The sequence below is a fragment of the Malaya genurostris genome, chromosome 2 (genome assembly GCF_030247185.1).
Source record: "Malaya genurostris strain Urasoe2022 chromosome 2, Malgen_1.1, whole genome shotgun sequence".
NCBI classification, from domain to species: domain Eukaryota; kingdom Metazoa; phylum Arthropoda; class Insecta; order Diptera; family Culicidae; genus Malaya; species Malaya genurostris.
In genome coordinates this window covers 134,096,864-134,113,747 of record NC_080571.1, presented here as the reverse complement: position 1 = coordinate 134,113,747, position 16,884 = coordinate 134,096,864, and the positions used below count along the sequence as shown (strand labels likewise).

The window sequence follows — 16,884 nt, the reverse complement described above, 5'->3', positions numbered from 1 at the left end:
TAAAATGTAACTTTTGATAATTTGAAGAGAAAACTTATTTTTTAACCCCCAAATTTATGCAAGGTACACATAACTGTGAAAAAGTAACTATTATTTCACAATAAAAACGGAAATCTAAAAACCGGTCAGAGGTTACAAGAAGGGTCTAGGCATACTTGATAAAACACATTGGATGACAAATTAAAAGTAGAACACTTAGGAAACGCGTTGTACGATAAGCAAATTAATCTAAATGGCTCATGCCTTCTGTTTAATGCATTCAGTTTTCAAAAAACCGATAAAACTTTCAAATTAGAACGTTCGACTAAAGAAGTGCTAGTAATACCACCCATTAACACTTTCACTACAAATCAAGCTGAGAATCAGTTTTTTTTACAATTCCGAAGGTGCGATGTGTAGTAAACACTAACGATCTTAAGTCATTTTCAAATAAACTGAGTGGGAAGAAATGGGTATTGGATGAAGATCTATGCACGCAGAGACAGAATTAAAGGGGAAGAATTCATAGAGATGAATATAAATCAAATTAGAAAAGGTATTACTATGTGTCATGCTGAAGCAACTCATTTCTTCGGCGTAGATCACAAAACTGCTATATCATTCAAATGGGTATAAAATACTGTACTGCTCGATATGATGAAGAGTTGTAGAAATTAGTAAACAATACTAGTTTTTCAACGCTGCGAAGTCTCGATGATATCAAAGACGATGCTGACATCATACACCACAACTGATCGGATGTAATTTACGACAGGGATTCAAGATCTGAAGACTGAATAATCACTTTATTGAACGACAGTCAATACTCCCGTGAAATTGTTTATGAATGATTTTCAAAATTTAAATTAGCTCTCATAATAGTTTTAAACTGTTACCAATGTTTTCTCAAAAAGCAAATGACAGTGCAAGGATAATTTTTTTATTATTACCATTTATTTCTGTTATAAGTGTATCACGTCACTATACAAATTCACTATGTATCTCAAAACACTATAAATTATGTAAAATGAACGTCACATCACATATACGTATTTCGAATACAATTTATATTCTTCTTCAGTGTGTTAGGTGAAGAAGAATATAAATTGTATTCGAAATACGTATATGTGATGTGACGTTCATTATACATAATTTATAGTGTTGTGAGATACATAGTGAATTTGTATAGTGACGTGATATACTTATAACAGAATTAAATGGAAATATTAAAAAAAATATCCTTGTAAAATCATTCTGTTCAAACACTCAAACAAAAAGTTAATGAAATGACAGTGCTTTTTAAACTCTCATCAGAAACCGTGTTAATTGAAAAAACGTGTTTAATCCACCTAGCAGTGAGATGATACCTATTTTTATCAATCCGCATGTGTTTTTTGCATGAATATTCTTCGGTGTTTAAGTTTTCATGACATTATTTTAATGACCCTCGTTTTAAGCGACAATTTGAGATTTTAATCACTCATTACTCTGTAATGTCGAAACTACAAATCGGATCGAATTTGAATCTAGAAGTGTGATAATCGATTAAACATGCCATGATATGTATGTTCCACTCTAGAGTTTACGGTAATTTAAGGTACTTCCAGAGCCGGTATTCAGGAACCAGCATAACCCAAACCGATTCGTATGGCCATATGACGAATAAATTACAACAGTTTTGAGTTCAACTTTGAAGCTTTTCGGGATTGTCATCTTCTATATCGGTTTGAATTTTAAAAATTCATCATCATGTAATTCGAGAACCGGAAGTCATAATTGGATAAAATAATTAATTTTTGTATATAAGTTTGTTTTAATTAAAATTTTTGTTTCTGAAATTTGATTAGGCTTTTTTTGAGAAAACGATTGAGCTTTGAGAAACGATTTTATACTGGAACCGGAATTCTAAAAGCGGTATGGCCGAAGTCAGATAAATTTACCTGAATAGCTGTATAGTTTACATTTGTTTCAAAATATTTGAAAATCAGTGAAGACATCTTTGAGAAATCATAGCACGAATTAAATTTTTAGGTGCCTTCTGATCGACAACTGAATACCACTAAAACTGAAAAAAGTTAATTTTTTTATGGACTATCCAAATCTGCTAACCCGATAAACCTGATTAAATTATGTGGAATAGACATTTTTATACAATCCCCGAAACCGGAAGTTGGATCTGACTGAAAAGCAAGATGTTTTATAGAACTTTGAAACTTTTCATTTGAATCTTAGATGATTCTTAGATTTCATTTGCATCTTAGATCGGTTCAGCCATCTTCAAGAAAAATGAGTTACACAATTTTGATTTCGTTTCACATATCATCCTGTAGTTCCGAAACCAGAGGTCGGAACCAAACATAATGCAGGAACTTTGTTTGGGAGCATACGACTTTTCGTATGAATCTGAATTTGTAGAAAAGAAATTTTCCGAGAAAATTAATTGAAGTTATTTGTCACACACGCATTTGCTGATCTCGACGAACTGATTCGAATGGTATATGGATGTTATGTTGTTCCAGCATTTATTACTGTAAGTAGTTTAAAACAAAATAATTAAAAAAAATTCTGCCATCATCTGGTTTATATATGTCATATTCGAACGATTATGTTGCCAAAAACGAGCCGTGCCAAAATCGGTCCGAGGCTAAATGTCATGAAAAAGAATGCTGTACACAATCCTTTTGGTTCTTAGAAACAATTGTATGTAACAGTATAAAAAATCGTGTTTTCCGTTGCTCCCAAGCATTTCTTTGTCATACAGCGCTCAAAACTCCTACTGCTGGAATAGGGGGAAAAGTCGCTTACAGAAAAATTTCGATATCTCCGTTAAAAATGGACAGATTTTAACAATCTATGGCTTGTTGGATAGGTATTACCGTGCGGAATCTAAGTCTGAAAACATATTCTGTTTTCAAGGTCAATTGTGACAGATACTGTCAAAAAACTGAAAATTTTGACATAAAACTTTGTATAACTCAAAAAGTAAACATCCGATCTCAAAACCATTCAATAGCGTTTTGGGTGACTGGGAGACCTTTCATTTGCGACTAGTTTGATGAAAATCGGTCCAGCCATCTCTGAGATCTCGACCTCTTAGTTGACAACACACATACGGACACACACACATACACACACACACACAGACATTTGCTCAGTTCGTCGAGCTGAATCGATTGGTATATGTCATTCGGCCCTCCGGGCCTCGGAAAATTTTTCGAAAGTTTGAGCGAATTCTATACCTATTTTTTATATATATAAAAATAGGTAAAACCGTGTTAATTCCCGAATCCATGTAAAAAAAGGCGGGTGGGTAATGTCAGAGATATAACTGGATGTCGTGAATACGAAAACAACTGACATGCTCCTTAACACTTCCGAATATCAATTAGTTGATCAATTGTATGAATTATGCAAGCATTCCCCTTCTCCACATTTTTCGCAAAAACAAAGAAGGCTTCACTTGATCTCGATTAATGTGAATTTCACACAGCGAAAAGTGCACAAATCTAATCAAACTGTTCTAGATTTCCACTAAACTGAGGATATTTCCTTTCGATTTGCGAACAACAAATCCTAATAGTTCCTTAGAAAACTTTCAGAGTCATTAGAACGGCTGATTTTGTGTAATGCTCTCCACCGTTGTTTTTTCATCAATGCAAATGACTGGCAGCTGTGACGTAATCGCTCTTGTCGGAAGCGAAACTAGCTTTGCAAACGACACAAAATACATCTGCACGCAGTGGCGATAGAATCCAAACTGATCCAACTTTTGTTGGAAGGCTTGTTTTTACCTGATTTCGTTTGTAGATTTTTCACTAATGGGCGGTCCTAACAGCTATAAAATAGCAGCATATAGAATTTCAATTTCGATATTTCATTTCGGATTTGCATTTCACTGAAAGAAACTATCCGGATGATGTACGGGATTTATTCCTGCCTTTCAGAAGGACCAAATTGTGGAACTCACTACGATATTAAACACTGTTCGGAACATTTTCTAGAACAATTTGTTGTACAGCAGCAGATATTTTGTTCTCTTCCTCAGATCGCGTTCTGATTGGCTGGTGTTGACATGGGTCAAATGAAACAGGTTTTTCAATAGTGTACTATTGAAGTACTTCAATGCTTTTTCTTTACATGCCTAATTTGAAAAATTTCGATTCTCTTGGTAGTTAGATTATATGAATCCTTTCACAGATCACTGAGCTATGAGCTTTCAAAATACGTGAAAGGCGAACGCGCCTTATGAATTATCCTTTTTGATACTCGTTTATACCAAACATTTCAGAAAAGTTTAATTTTGAAATATTTGAGATTATGTCACACAACTGAATATTTTATCATAAAATTGTGATCATATTTCCGATGGCTTGTAGCAAAAATTATGTTGATTCGTTAGATACAAAAAGAGATATTCACGATCAAAAACTTATCACTCTCTCAGAGAGTAAATTTTGAAAAGGCACCCCATAGTAAAGTAAGTCGTATTCACGACAAAAGCCGTGTATAAAAAACCGTGCGAATAAAAACCGTGTAAAAAGAGACCTAAATGTATTCGAATACGCTTTTAGCGAAGCCCCTAGATAAGCCATCACAGGTATTTAATTGAAGAGTCTAGGCATCGAAGAAATGGTCATGTAGGGGTTAGCCTATGTTTGTGCTTAGGGCACATAACCGTTTTAACTGTTCTTTACGTTTCGTCTTAGACTCGTCAGTGCAGAGCAGTTCAAATTGAACTGCTTATTGCAAACTTAAACAGTTCAACTGGAACCGCTAAGCAGACGTAAAATTAATGCTATTTGCAAAACACATATGTTTGGTACCGAAGTACCACGTCTTTCCTGACGTGCCGAACGAAAACGTTGTTTTCGGCTTATTCTGGCCGATGCAGGTGTGGTCATTTAGGGGTTAGCCTATGTTTGTGCTCAGGGCACATAACCGTTTTTACTGTTCTTTACGTTTCGTCTTAGACTCGCCAGTGCATCCCTAAGATGTTTTTGTAGTTTTTGACCACGTATGGCAAGCAACAATTATGACCAAAAAAGGCGGGTGGATAATGTCAGAGACATAACTGGCTGTTGTGAAAACTAGACTATGAAACGATGCACTAGTGCACTAGTACAGATAAATTACATCAAACATTCTAATACACAATTAAATAGTGCGAAGTAATTTCTGCACTGACATTTCTAGTAAATACGCGATCAATAGATGTGCCTCCAAGCGTAGTAACGACACCCCTACTAGTAACAGTTCGGCTGAAAAGTTCGTATCGTTTAATAGAAAAACACATTTTTTTGCCAAAATTCGTTTTTATTATTCAACATAATTGCCATCAGAGGCGATACAGCGATTATAGCGATCTTCCAACTTTTCGATACCATTTTTGTAGTAAGATTTGACCTTTGCCTCAAAATAGGCCTCAGTTTCAGCGATTACCTCTTCATTGCTTCTAAATTTTTTTACCAGCGAGCATTCTCTTGAGGTCTGAGAACAGGAAAAAGTCACTGGGGCCAAATCTGGAGAATACGGTGGATGAGGGAGCAATTCGAAGCCCAATTCGTTCAATTTCAGCATGGTTTTCATCGACTTGTGACATTGTGATTGTGAGCTCACGCGGCACCCATTTTGCACAAAGCTTTCTCATATCCAAATATTCGTGAATAATATGTCCAACACGTTCCTTTGATATCTTTAGGGTGTCAGCTATCTCGATCAACTTCACTTTACGGTAATTGAAAATCATTTTGTGGATTTTTTTCACGTTTTCATCGGTAACAGCCTCTTTTGGACGTCCACTGCGTTCATCGTCTTCGGTGCTCATATGACCAGTACGAAATTTTGCAAACCACTTACGAATTGTTGCTTCGCCCGGTGCAGAGTCTGGATAACACTCATCAAGCCATTTTTTGGTATCGGCGGCACTTTTTTTCATCAAAAAGTAGTGTTTCATCAACACACGAAATTCCTTTTTTTCAATTTTTTCACAATAACAAAAGTAGCTTCACTCAAAATGCAATATCTCACAAACTAATAATCAGACAGCTGTCAAATTTATACACGTATCTTTTGAAGGCTGGTACTAACTGAGAATGGTATGGATTTAATTCTAGTGGCGCCCTCTCATAGAAACGATACGAACTTTTCAGCCGATCTGTTATGCAGGTGTGTTCTACATCAACACTTTCATTTTCGAATTGCCGTCATAATTGAATGTGGCGGAAAATTTTCAACTTCCATTTTGATTAATCTGATGCTTTTGGTAGGAAATGAAGAAAATTCAATTATTTTTTTTTATTTAATAAAATATTTAATAAGGCACACTGCTTTAGCTCTAAGAATCCCAGGGCATATTCTTTATGATGATCTGTAAGACTGAAAAGTTCCACAAATGGTCACGACCAACAGGATTTGCATTTAGATATGAGATGACTCCTGGCCTGTACACTCGATAAACTCGTCCGAAATTTGACTCGGAATTCTTCGTGATTTCCAATTGGATTCCAAAGAAGATGAAACAATCCATTTCTGGTGAAATCAGTAAGAGCATTTGGAACTCACAATGAATTCCCACTCAATTTCCGGACTGCGACTTTTTTTGGCACAATTCTGCAGTTAGGTACTTGCTTCATTCAAAAAGCTTCAAATGTTGCTCAGAAAATGATGAGAAAAAGTAAAATGCTTATCTTTGATACCGATGCAGTTTGTGGTGCTGACACGTGTCAAATCTGACAGGTTTTTCAAAAGAAGTGATGATGATGATGATGGTTCCGCCTCATACCCCTACAAAGGCGTGAGCTGGACGATTTATCTAAATGATAATAAATATTGCATCATATTTTTTTACCATTTAACTAAATATAAAACGATCTGGTTAATCCAGCAGGTATATATTTTCCTTCTAAAGTACAACTGAGAACAAGAAAACATTCAAATATTTCCGGTTTAATATCCAGGGTCATTCAAGAAAATTTCCTACCCGAGAAGATCCTTGAACGAATCAGGAATCGAACCCGATATCTTTGTCAGTATCAGACAGTAATTCACCTGGCCCTTCCCGCCGGACCAGTTCATCGCTACAAACATCAGCTACGATGGGGTAACGAGTCTGTGGAAGAGCAGAGCCAAGCTCAATTCCATCAACAACTTCCGATCCCGATTAGTTTCCGAAATATAATCAATAAATCATTACTCAACTCTTATAAAGTCAAGATTCGAACTTGACAAGTAGAATGCAAAAGCTCTCAAAAATAAAAGAGAACATATCCAGTTCCAGTCATATTAATTCTCCAGATTACCTCTACCTGCTTTGCGCACGCGACTTTAGTAGACAACTCATTATTTCTTTTTACTCTGAAATAAACTATTGAAAATCCATCATCATCATACAGAACATAAAAACCTAATGCGTCTTACATGAAAAAAAATAAATAAAATAAATACAATCTTCGTCATTTTACACAATTTTCGAAAAAATCAAATTACACTAATTCCTTTAAGGTCTAATTACAGAGCAGATTTTACGTGTGAAAATCACAATTTTTTAACTCCCTCAATATTGCAGCCCGCTTGATTCGTTCTGGCATCGAATTGAAAAAACTAATCCCTTTGTACAATAACGAGTTTTGCGATCTGGATGATAAAAATCTTGGTGTTCTCGCATCAGACGCATTTCTAGTATTGTACGCATGCAAGTCACTTCCTCTTTCAAACCGATCACACAAATATCGAGGCAACATCCCATTTAAGATTTAGAAAATGAACACCATTGTTAAATAATATGTTGTGTAGAGAAGCTTGTTAGGGTCGAAATTCAACTTCAAACGAGCGAAGAGTGAGCGAGTATGAGGAGAGAAATCAACCTCGGTACTTTCGAAGATTGACCACGTCGGTCGATTGGCGGTATCACAAAACACACGTTTGCCTCCGATTCGTTTGCTAGTTGTATTTGAACTGAACTCTACTCTACTGATTGTTACATAATTTCCCGTATAACATTGATTAAGCCATGTATATGTTTTAACGAAAGAACACCAATGAAAGGAACAGTGGAAACTGAAACTACGCAAGGTTTGTATAAACTTGTTTTGCGAAACTAATTATTCTAACCAGCAACATCGCCACCACCTTGAAATGTCAGTTTCAATCAATAAAATAAACTGCTAAATCTGAATCTAACTTTTCCTCTTTCTTTAAATCTATCCAGTTGAAATGAGACTTAATTTCTATTTAATTTATTCCACAGGCATGCTATCACATCACTGCAGCGATTCACTATTCGTTTCGATGCGATTCGTTCTCTGTTGTAGGTTCTTCCTGTGTAGGCAAAATGCAGATTTTTACTACCGGCCGCTGAACAATACCTTTGGCAGTGCGAAGAGTGACCACTCGTGTGAGATCATCAGGTCCAGGATGAATGTCGATGATTCGAGCCAGTGGCCATTTCAAGGGTGCTTGAAATTCATCGAGAATTACTGCTAATAGTCCAGGTTTTATATTCACATTTGCTGCTCAGTCTGCTCTAGTGTCTCGCTGCAATTCCTGCAAGTATTCCATCCGCCACCGGTGCCAAAATTGCTGATGCAACAACTGAATTCGCTGATAATGATCGAGACGGTTGACTGGAATACATCGTAAATCCGGATTTGGCATTGCGCGCATACTGGCGCCGATTAAAAAATGTGCTGGCGTGAGTGCATTGAGATCGTTCGGGTCTTCCGATAAAGGAGTCAGCGGGCGGGAGTTCATGCTGGCTTCGATTTGTGCCAACACGGTGGCCATATCCTCAAAGGATAATCGGGAGTTTCCCAGCTGACGGTGGAGGTGCTTTTTGGCAATTTTCACCGCGGCTTCCCACAGGCCGCCAAAATGTGGGGCTTTCGGTGGGTTCATGTGCCATGTAATTCTATCACTGGCGAGTTGAGACTGAATTTGTTCCATTTCCTTATCATCATTCAACAGCTGATATAGCTCTCGTAGTTCATTATTTGCTCCAAGAAAATTTTTTCCATTGTCGGAGTGGACATGGGCGGGCAAACCACGTCGGGAAGTAAATCTCCGAAATGCTGCTAGAAAAGCGGCAGTTGTGAGATCAGAGACCAATTCTAGGTGTACCGCTTTCGTTGAAAAGCAAACAAATACACTGATGTACGCTTTTGGTGACGCTGCTCGCTTATGAGCCGCTCGTAGGTAAACCGGTCCTGCGTAATCTACTCCAGTGATTGTGAAGGGTCTGCTTGCTGTGATTCGGGGTACGGGCAATTGACCAATGCGTTGCTGAACTGGGACTGGATCTGCTCTAGAGCATCTGAAACATCTTCGTATAACGCTTCGTATCATCCGTCTTCCATTTATAGGCCAGTATTCCTCCCGCACAGTAGCAAGTGTAAGCTGGCCACCACCATGAAGCAGCTTGAGGTGATACGATGTAAGGAGTAGTAAAGTAAAGGGATGGAAACTGGGTAATAGGGCAGGATGTTTAGCAGGAAATGCCTTATCAGAGAGTCTCAACCTTCCCCCCACTCTAAGCGTTCCCATCTGGTCTATGAACGGACTCAATAATCGAACTGGTGAATGTTTAGCTACGGCTTTTTCCCGTTTAAGGTCCTTCAGCTCCTCCTGAAAGGCATCTGCTTGTGCCAGTTGTACCAAGCGCAATTGAGCATCCTCAAGTTGGGTTGCTGATAGTGATTGACCTGGAAGAGCATCTGTAACGACGAGATCTTGCGAATGAGATTTGCAGCGTATGTGGCCGATGAATTGCAGGCAATAGGCAGTTATTCGTACCAACTTTTCAAGTGAAGAGTAACGGGTAAACATGGTGTTTATGCTTGGTTTACCGTGAACTACGGCAACGAAAACCTTTCTTTGCTCTACACTGCCGATGAGCGTGGGCACTACTTTGGGGGATGGCCATTCATTATCAGGTTTGCTGAGCCAATATGGTCCTTGCTTCCATAAAGTACTTGACAGAAAATCGTCAATTTTCATTCCACGGGATAACAGGTCAGCCGGATTCTCCTTGCCAGCTATATGACACCAACGTGATCCATGCGTGCTGGTTTGTATTTCCGACACTCTGTTGGCTACAAACGTCTTCCAAGTGTTTGGTGCAGATTGTAGCCATTGTAGCGTAACAGTCGAATCGGACCAAAATCGAGATTCAGTTATTTCGATTTGAAGAGCTTTTTTAACGTGTGCGTGTAATTGTGAACCTACGACAGCTGCACAAAGTTCAAGTCTAGGTAAGGTAATCCGCTTTAACGGAGCAACCCGTGATTTAGATGCGATTAATTGGACCTTTATATTGCCTTGTGTGTCCGCGGATCGTGCATAAATACATGCTCCAAAAGCGGTTTCCGAAGCATCACAAAAGGTATGCAACTGAACTGATGCGTTAGGAAGAAAAACATAGCGTTCGATTCGAAACTCGGCAATTTTGCACAGATCTTTGTAATAAGCATTCCATTTTTCATTTAAACTGGCTGGAACTGGTTGATCCCATTCACATTGCACCAACCAAAGCTCTAGCATAAGCAACTTCCCTTTTATGACGACTGGTGCGATCAAGCCAAGCGGGTCGAATAGCTGTGAAATGGCTGATAGGATAGACCTCTTTGTTGTGCTCCTGTGGGAGTATTTTACACTCGAATCAAACCGTAGCATGTCCTGCTCAGGTTCCCAACCGATCCCTAGTGCTTTAATCGTATCTTTTGACGTAAATGTGATTGACGATTGTGTGCCTATTTGATCATGTGATAATCCGCGTAAAACCTCCAATTTGTTAGATGTGAATTTGCGTAGTTTGAAGCCACCTTTGTGAAGCAGCTCAATTAACTCATCACGAAGCTGCACCGCCTTCTCAATGTTTTGCTCACCACCCAAACAGTCGTCTATATAGAAACCGTTTCGAAGGATGGGTTCTGCGATGCTGTAAGCAGCACCTTCGTCGTCCGCCAGTTGTTGGAGGGTACGGGTAGCCAGAAAAGAGGATGGTGCCAGACCATATGTTACCGTCAATAAATCATAGACTTGAATCGGGTCGGCCTTGTCGAATCGCCATAAAATTCTCTGGTATGGAATGTCGGAAGGATGTATGGTGACCTGACGATACATTTTTTCAATGTCTGCAACTACAGCCACTGGATACTTGCGGAATCGGAGAATTATAGAAAGAAGGTCATCCTGCACTACCGGTCCAACACACAGTACATCATTTAAAGAGAAGCCGGTGGACGTTTTGGCGGATGCGTCAAACACTACGCGTACCTTAGTTGTAGCACTGTTCTCTTTTACCACAGGGTGATGGGGAAGATAATAACCATTAAATTTTCGTTCGTCTTCCATTGATGTTTGACGCATGTGACCGAGTGCTAGGTATTCTCTCATAAAATTAGAATATTCAGTCTTCAGCTCCCTGTCTCGATCAAGTTTTTCTTCCAGCAATTTAAATCTGCGAAGTGCTCTCGATTTCGAATCTCCGAGGCTATTTTCAAAGTGCGTACGTCTCGGCAAGCGAACAATATATCTGCCTGTGCTATCTCTCGCAACAGTTGCTTCGTATAGGTTTACACAATGGCGCTCTTCGATCGAATAGTCGGAACGCGGTTCAATTTCCTCCATTTTCCAGAATCGTTCCAAGCTTTCCTCAAGAGTGACTAGACAAGCCGCTAATACATTGCACTGTATGTTTGTCGGTGATTCGGGAATAAGATTTCCAGACCCCACCACAATCCATCCAAAAACGCTATCGATCAGCTCAGGTAGGTCATCTGCCAGCTGCACACGTGCAATAGATTTGAAACAAGCGAAAAAATGTGAAATGCCAATGATCATGTCTATCTCCGACCGTTTATTGAACTCTGGATCTGCCAAAAAGTATTTATTTGGAATGTTCCAACTTTCGGTGGACACATCGCATCCGGGCATGTTAGCAGTTACACGTGGTAGTATTAAGAATTCCACACAACGCGAGAAATTTTCCTTCCTTGAGTGAATCTGAGTGCACACTGAGTCGGATGAATGTACCGCAATGCCTCCTGGACCTTGAAGCTGAACATTCACCTTCTTTCTTCTGAGTCTAAGAATTTGAGCCATTCGATCACTCATTAAATTGGGTTGTGAAGCACAGTCCAATAGTGCTCTGGCAAGATGATGTTGACCGTAGATATCTTCGACGACAAGAACTACTGTTAGCATAAATACATTGCTATTTCGCGAAGCATGGGCGACATACGTGTACGCTCGAGCCTCATTAGTGGCCGTGATTTGTTGTGATGGAAGTGGCTCGATCGTTGTCGTAACATTTGCTTGTACTGAACTCTGCACTTGTTCATCCGCAACGAAATGATTACGATTCTGGTAAATATCAACATAGCCTGGGTGTAGCAACGTATGGTGTCTCTTTCTGCAAATGTGACAACTGGTAGTAATTTGACAACGGCTAACTAAATGATCATTGCGGAGGCAATTAAAACAAAGTCGTTTAGTGTTGACCAAATTCATCCTTTCCTGCAACGATAACTTTCTGAGCTGACCCATTGTAATCATTGGACGCTGAGATGTCTGTGAATTCGAAGCTTCCGTTACTGCATGAGTGGATACTCGAAGCTCATCTGTGCGTTTGTATCGTTGATAGTTTGCTGACGCTCCACTTTCAGAATCTGATACGGCGATAATGTCAGTAGATATGGAATCATGATTTACCGAAATCGATTCTAAAACTCGCATACGACGTTGCAGAAACTCAATCAGATTACTGTAGGATGGTTCGTTGAGAGTAGATGCGTAGTCTTCCCACATATTTAAGGTTCCTTGATGTAATCTTGTACAAAGTAGGTGTTCCAGCATGGTACTCCAAGCATCAGTTGGCTCACCCAATTGCTCCAAAATTTTTATATGTCTTTCGAAATGGTCCACAAGCCCGTGTAGAGCCGTGGCGGATTCCTCCTTCATTCGTGGTATCTCCAGGAGCGCTTGCATATGCCTTTTTTTCAGTAGATACTCATTTGAGTATCGAGCAACTAATGTATCCCAGGCGAGACGATAATTTGCAGTGCTGATGGAAATCGATTCAATTACCTGGGATGCTTCGCCTCTCACTGCTGCGCGTAAATAATGAAATTTTTGTATGTCTGCTACATCGGGATTGGAATGAATTAGGGCAAAAAACATGTCATGAAATCCCAGCCATTCTTGATAATCACCAGAAAACTCCGGAAGAGATATTGTAGGAAGTTTAAGACCAGAGAGCCTCGAGTGAAATTGAGATGAGGAGTTTGAAGGGAGCTCAGTTCTAGAAATATTGGCTGGAGGCAATTTGGAAAGTAAACCGGCTTTTATTCTAAAAAGTTTGGGTTCAAAATCAGAACGGTATTGCAGATTTCTCACCATCGCTTGATTGTCAGTTTCCATCTCTTCCAAGAGCGTTTGTGTTTCCTCCAGACTTTGCCACAGAATTTCTAAGTTATCCAAACGAATAGTTACTTGCAGCGCGTCCCGGTCTGCCACGTACCCCTGCAGGAACTGATCAGCTCTACTTAGTGACGCAAGTAGCATCGTACGCCGGATATTGAGTTGCTGCTGACTCTTAGCTCCATCCATCGTGCAGTAGAGGTTTTATAAAAATGGTGGGAGGTCTGCGAATATAAGACCAGATAGCACTGGCGATAGAAATGTGCAAACTTGGAAAGGTACTAACCTGACCAAGGCAGAAATGTGCCTTGTGTTTTCAAGTAAATATGTTCGAACGAATCGTTCACCCTCCGCGAAGAATTTTCGGTAATTTGAAAGAGCTTCTTTTACTGAATCCCGCTGAGTCAGCGGTTGTTGCCGAGAGTTAACGTTGATTGAGTACAGATCCACACGAAAAAAAAAACAAGATCTAAACGTACCAGATAAAACCATAGATAATATTGGACAGCTAATTACCTGTTGCCTAAACTTGATAGGCCTTGTATAAATTGTAAAGTTCTCTGTTCGCGTTGTCTTGACAATGGCGTCTCGTAATGGCGGTTGATCCAGTATTTCAATAGAACAATGGGACACCAAAATGGACGTAAACTTGAATACCCAGGTCGAAGAATCCTGGTCACGGCACCAAAATTATGTTGTGTAGAGAAGCTTGTTACGGTCGAAATTCAACTTCAAACGAGCGAAGAGTGAGCGAGTATGAGGAGAGAAATCAACCTCGGTACTTTCGAAGATTGACCACGTCGGTCGATTGGCGGTATCACAAAACACACGTTTGCCTCCGATTCGTTTGCTAGTTGTATTTGAACTGAACTCTACTCTACTGATTGTTACATAATTTCCCGTATAACATTGATTAAGCCATGTATATGTTTTAACGAAAGAACACCAATGAAAGGAACAGTGGAAACTGAAACTACGCAAGGTTTGTATAAACTTGTTTTGCGAAACTAATTACTCTAACCAGCAACATAATATACTCTCTGTTTCACTGAAAGTCATTGTAATGCATTCAATAGAATATTACAGGAAGTATATCTATTACATTTTAAAATCAATCGCATGACCTTATTTTGCAATCGCTGTAGTCTCAATATTTGCGTGTTGTTAGCAAGGAACAGAATCGATGAGCAGAAGTCAATGTGAGGAGAGATTATTGATTTATACAGGAGAATTTTACTACTGGTCGTTCAATCATTTTTCAGGCGGCATAATACACCGTACTTTTTGGCAACCTTGAATGTTAGCAGTATCGTCAGCAAACAAATTTATTTCACAAAACCGTAAAACTCGCTTCATATCATTTATGTTCATAATAAACAAAATCGGTCCTAAAACACTACCCTGTGGCACACCAAGTGCATTACCCTGGAAACTAGAGACCACAGCGTTGAAAATAGGTTGTGTTTGAATGAGTGCACTTTTCAAAGATTTTTACCGCTCAATTCTCCTGGAAAAGGCTGGATCAAATTCAACAAACTTTGGCTCGTTCAAAAGTCACAATAGAACCATTAATTAAGCTCGAAGATAAAATGGCTATGTTTTCTGGTTCCGGGATATAATGGAATAAGTAGCGTAGCCCACAAGACGCATTGTTTTTCACCGCTCATTATTTTCGGAGATGGCTGTTTCGAGTTTAGCAAACCTAGGTGTTACTGGCGAGAAAGACCAGTTTTTTCTTGGCTCCTCTCTGGAGCCACCAATGTTATTGGCGAAGCCTAGTGTAATTGTTTCGCAGCCGGATAGCTCTCGTAGCGGTCTATCCACTTTGAAATCAATTTCACTTGGGCTGGTTTTCGGATGAGTAACAGTTTCCCCCCTGACTGCAGTGAATTGCAAGTGCTTTATTTTAACGAAATCTTAACTATATATACAAGTATTTTCCTTACAACAAATGTAAATGTTGCGCAACATTCTCGGTTTTCCCTTTCCATCCCATTGCGGGATCCTAGCTCACACGGATACCTAGCTATGTCAGCGCGCGCGTCTAGTTTTACCTGCTTGTTTACAAAGGTATTATTTACTTCATACATTCTGGTGCGCGGCTGAGACCGATGCTGTGTGTTTACATATTTCGATCCTTATCGAAAGCTAAGCGGAAAGATTTTATTGCTCTAAATATGGAAATTCCTATATTTGGCCCTAGACCCGCTTGAAGAGCGGTTTAGTTTTGTTCATTATTTTCTTAATACTTTACAATGTCTAGACCCACTCTTTGGGCCATCGGATAAAATCCCTGATTTGATTTAATTATAAACTGATATAATTGAATTCTTAAACTGGTCCGTAACACTAGGCTTGTTTGAAAGCTACTATTGAATTATGGATCTAGTGCGAAGATCAAATGTCCAGCAGTTCCGGTTCCAGAGGTCCAATGGTATAAGTGACGTAAGCGACAACACGCGTTGTTATTGCCTTTCTCTACAGAAAGGAAATAGCAATGCTGGAAAAAAACGATTTTTGAACGGAGCCTCGGAGACATATCATGTTTTATAATATTCGACTCAGTCCGAGAAGATCGAAGACTGTCTTTGTGTATGAGTGTGCATGTGTGTATGAGAGTATATGTGTGTACCCGTTTCATAACATTTTTAATGCTCCGGAACCAGAAGTCATAGCCATCATGTCTCGGAGATGACTGAATCGATTCACTTCGGCTGTCACTTCTGAAATATAATGGCATAAGTGACGTAAGTGGCTGTGCCGATTTTAGCACGCTTAGACTAATTGCCGAGCTAGAAGTTCGATGATCAAATGGCTGTCACTTCTGGATCCGGACATATAATGCTTTAAGTGAAGCAACCGACAAAACGCGTTGTTTCTTCATCGCTTATATCACTCAGATATGGTATAGACGATTTTAACATTTTTAGGCTCATTTGAAAGTTATCATTGACCAAATTGGAAGATAAAATGGCTGTCGCTTCTGATTTCGGACATGGTATACTAGACGTAACCAACAAAACGCGATGTTTTTCAACGAGCCAATTTACCAGTTCATGTGAAATTTGATCAGAGCAGAGAATTTTGTCCCAAACCTCCTCTCCTCCGAATCTCGCAAACGTTTGACGAAATCCTGCATTGACTATGTGCAGGTTTGTACTCGCTAATTAATATCTGCGCTGCCCCAAATGATATGGTGTGCAGTTATGCCATTGCCGATTATAAACGGTAAACCGCTTTTGCAGCAGTGTGATACAACATTTAACAAGTCAACACTCGGCGAAGGTTGGCTGTGCGGCATATATGCCAAAGAATTGTGGTGGATACAGGCCCGCTTCGATAGCTATAATAAATAAACATTAATAAAAAAACCATTCTTAATACACCTAGTGGTGTGATAATGCCTTTCTCTTCTTTCATAACAGTCTCATGAAAATATGTCCCATACTTTTGTTAAATAATTTTGGATACTAATTTTGACACCAATTGATT

At 39.2% G+C, this 16,884-nt stretch overlaps 1 protein-coding gene across 6 annotated transcripts in view; it reads right to left on the bottom strand.

Annotated features, from left to right (window-relative positions):
• Positions 1-16,884, bottom strand: part of LOC131429404 (GAS2-like protein pickled eggs) — a 556,322-nt gene that overhangs the window by 374,660 nt on the left and 164,778 nt on the right. The window lies entirely within an intron of this gene.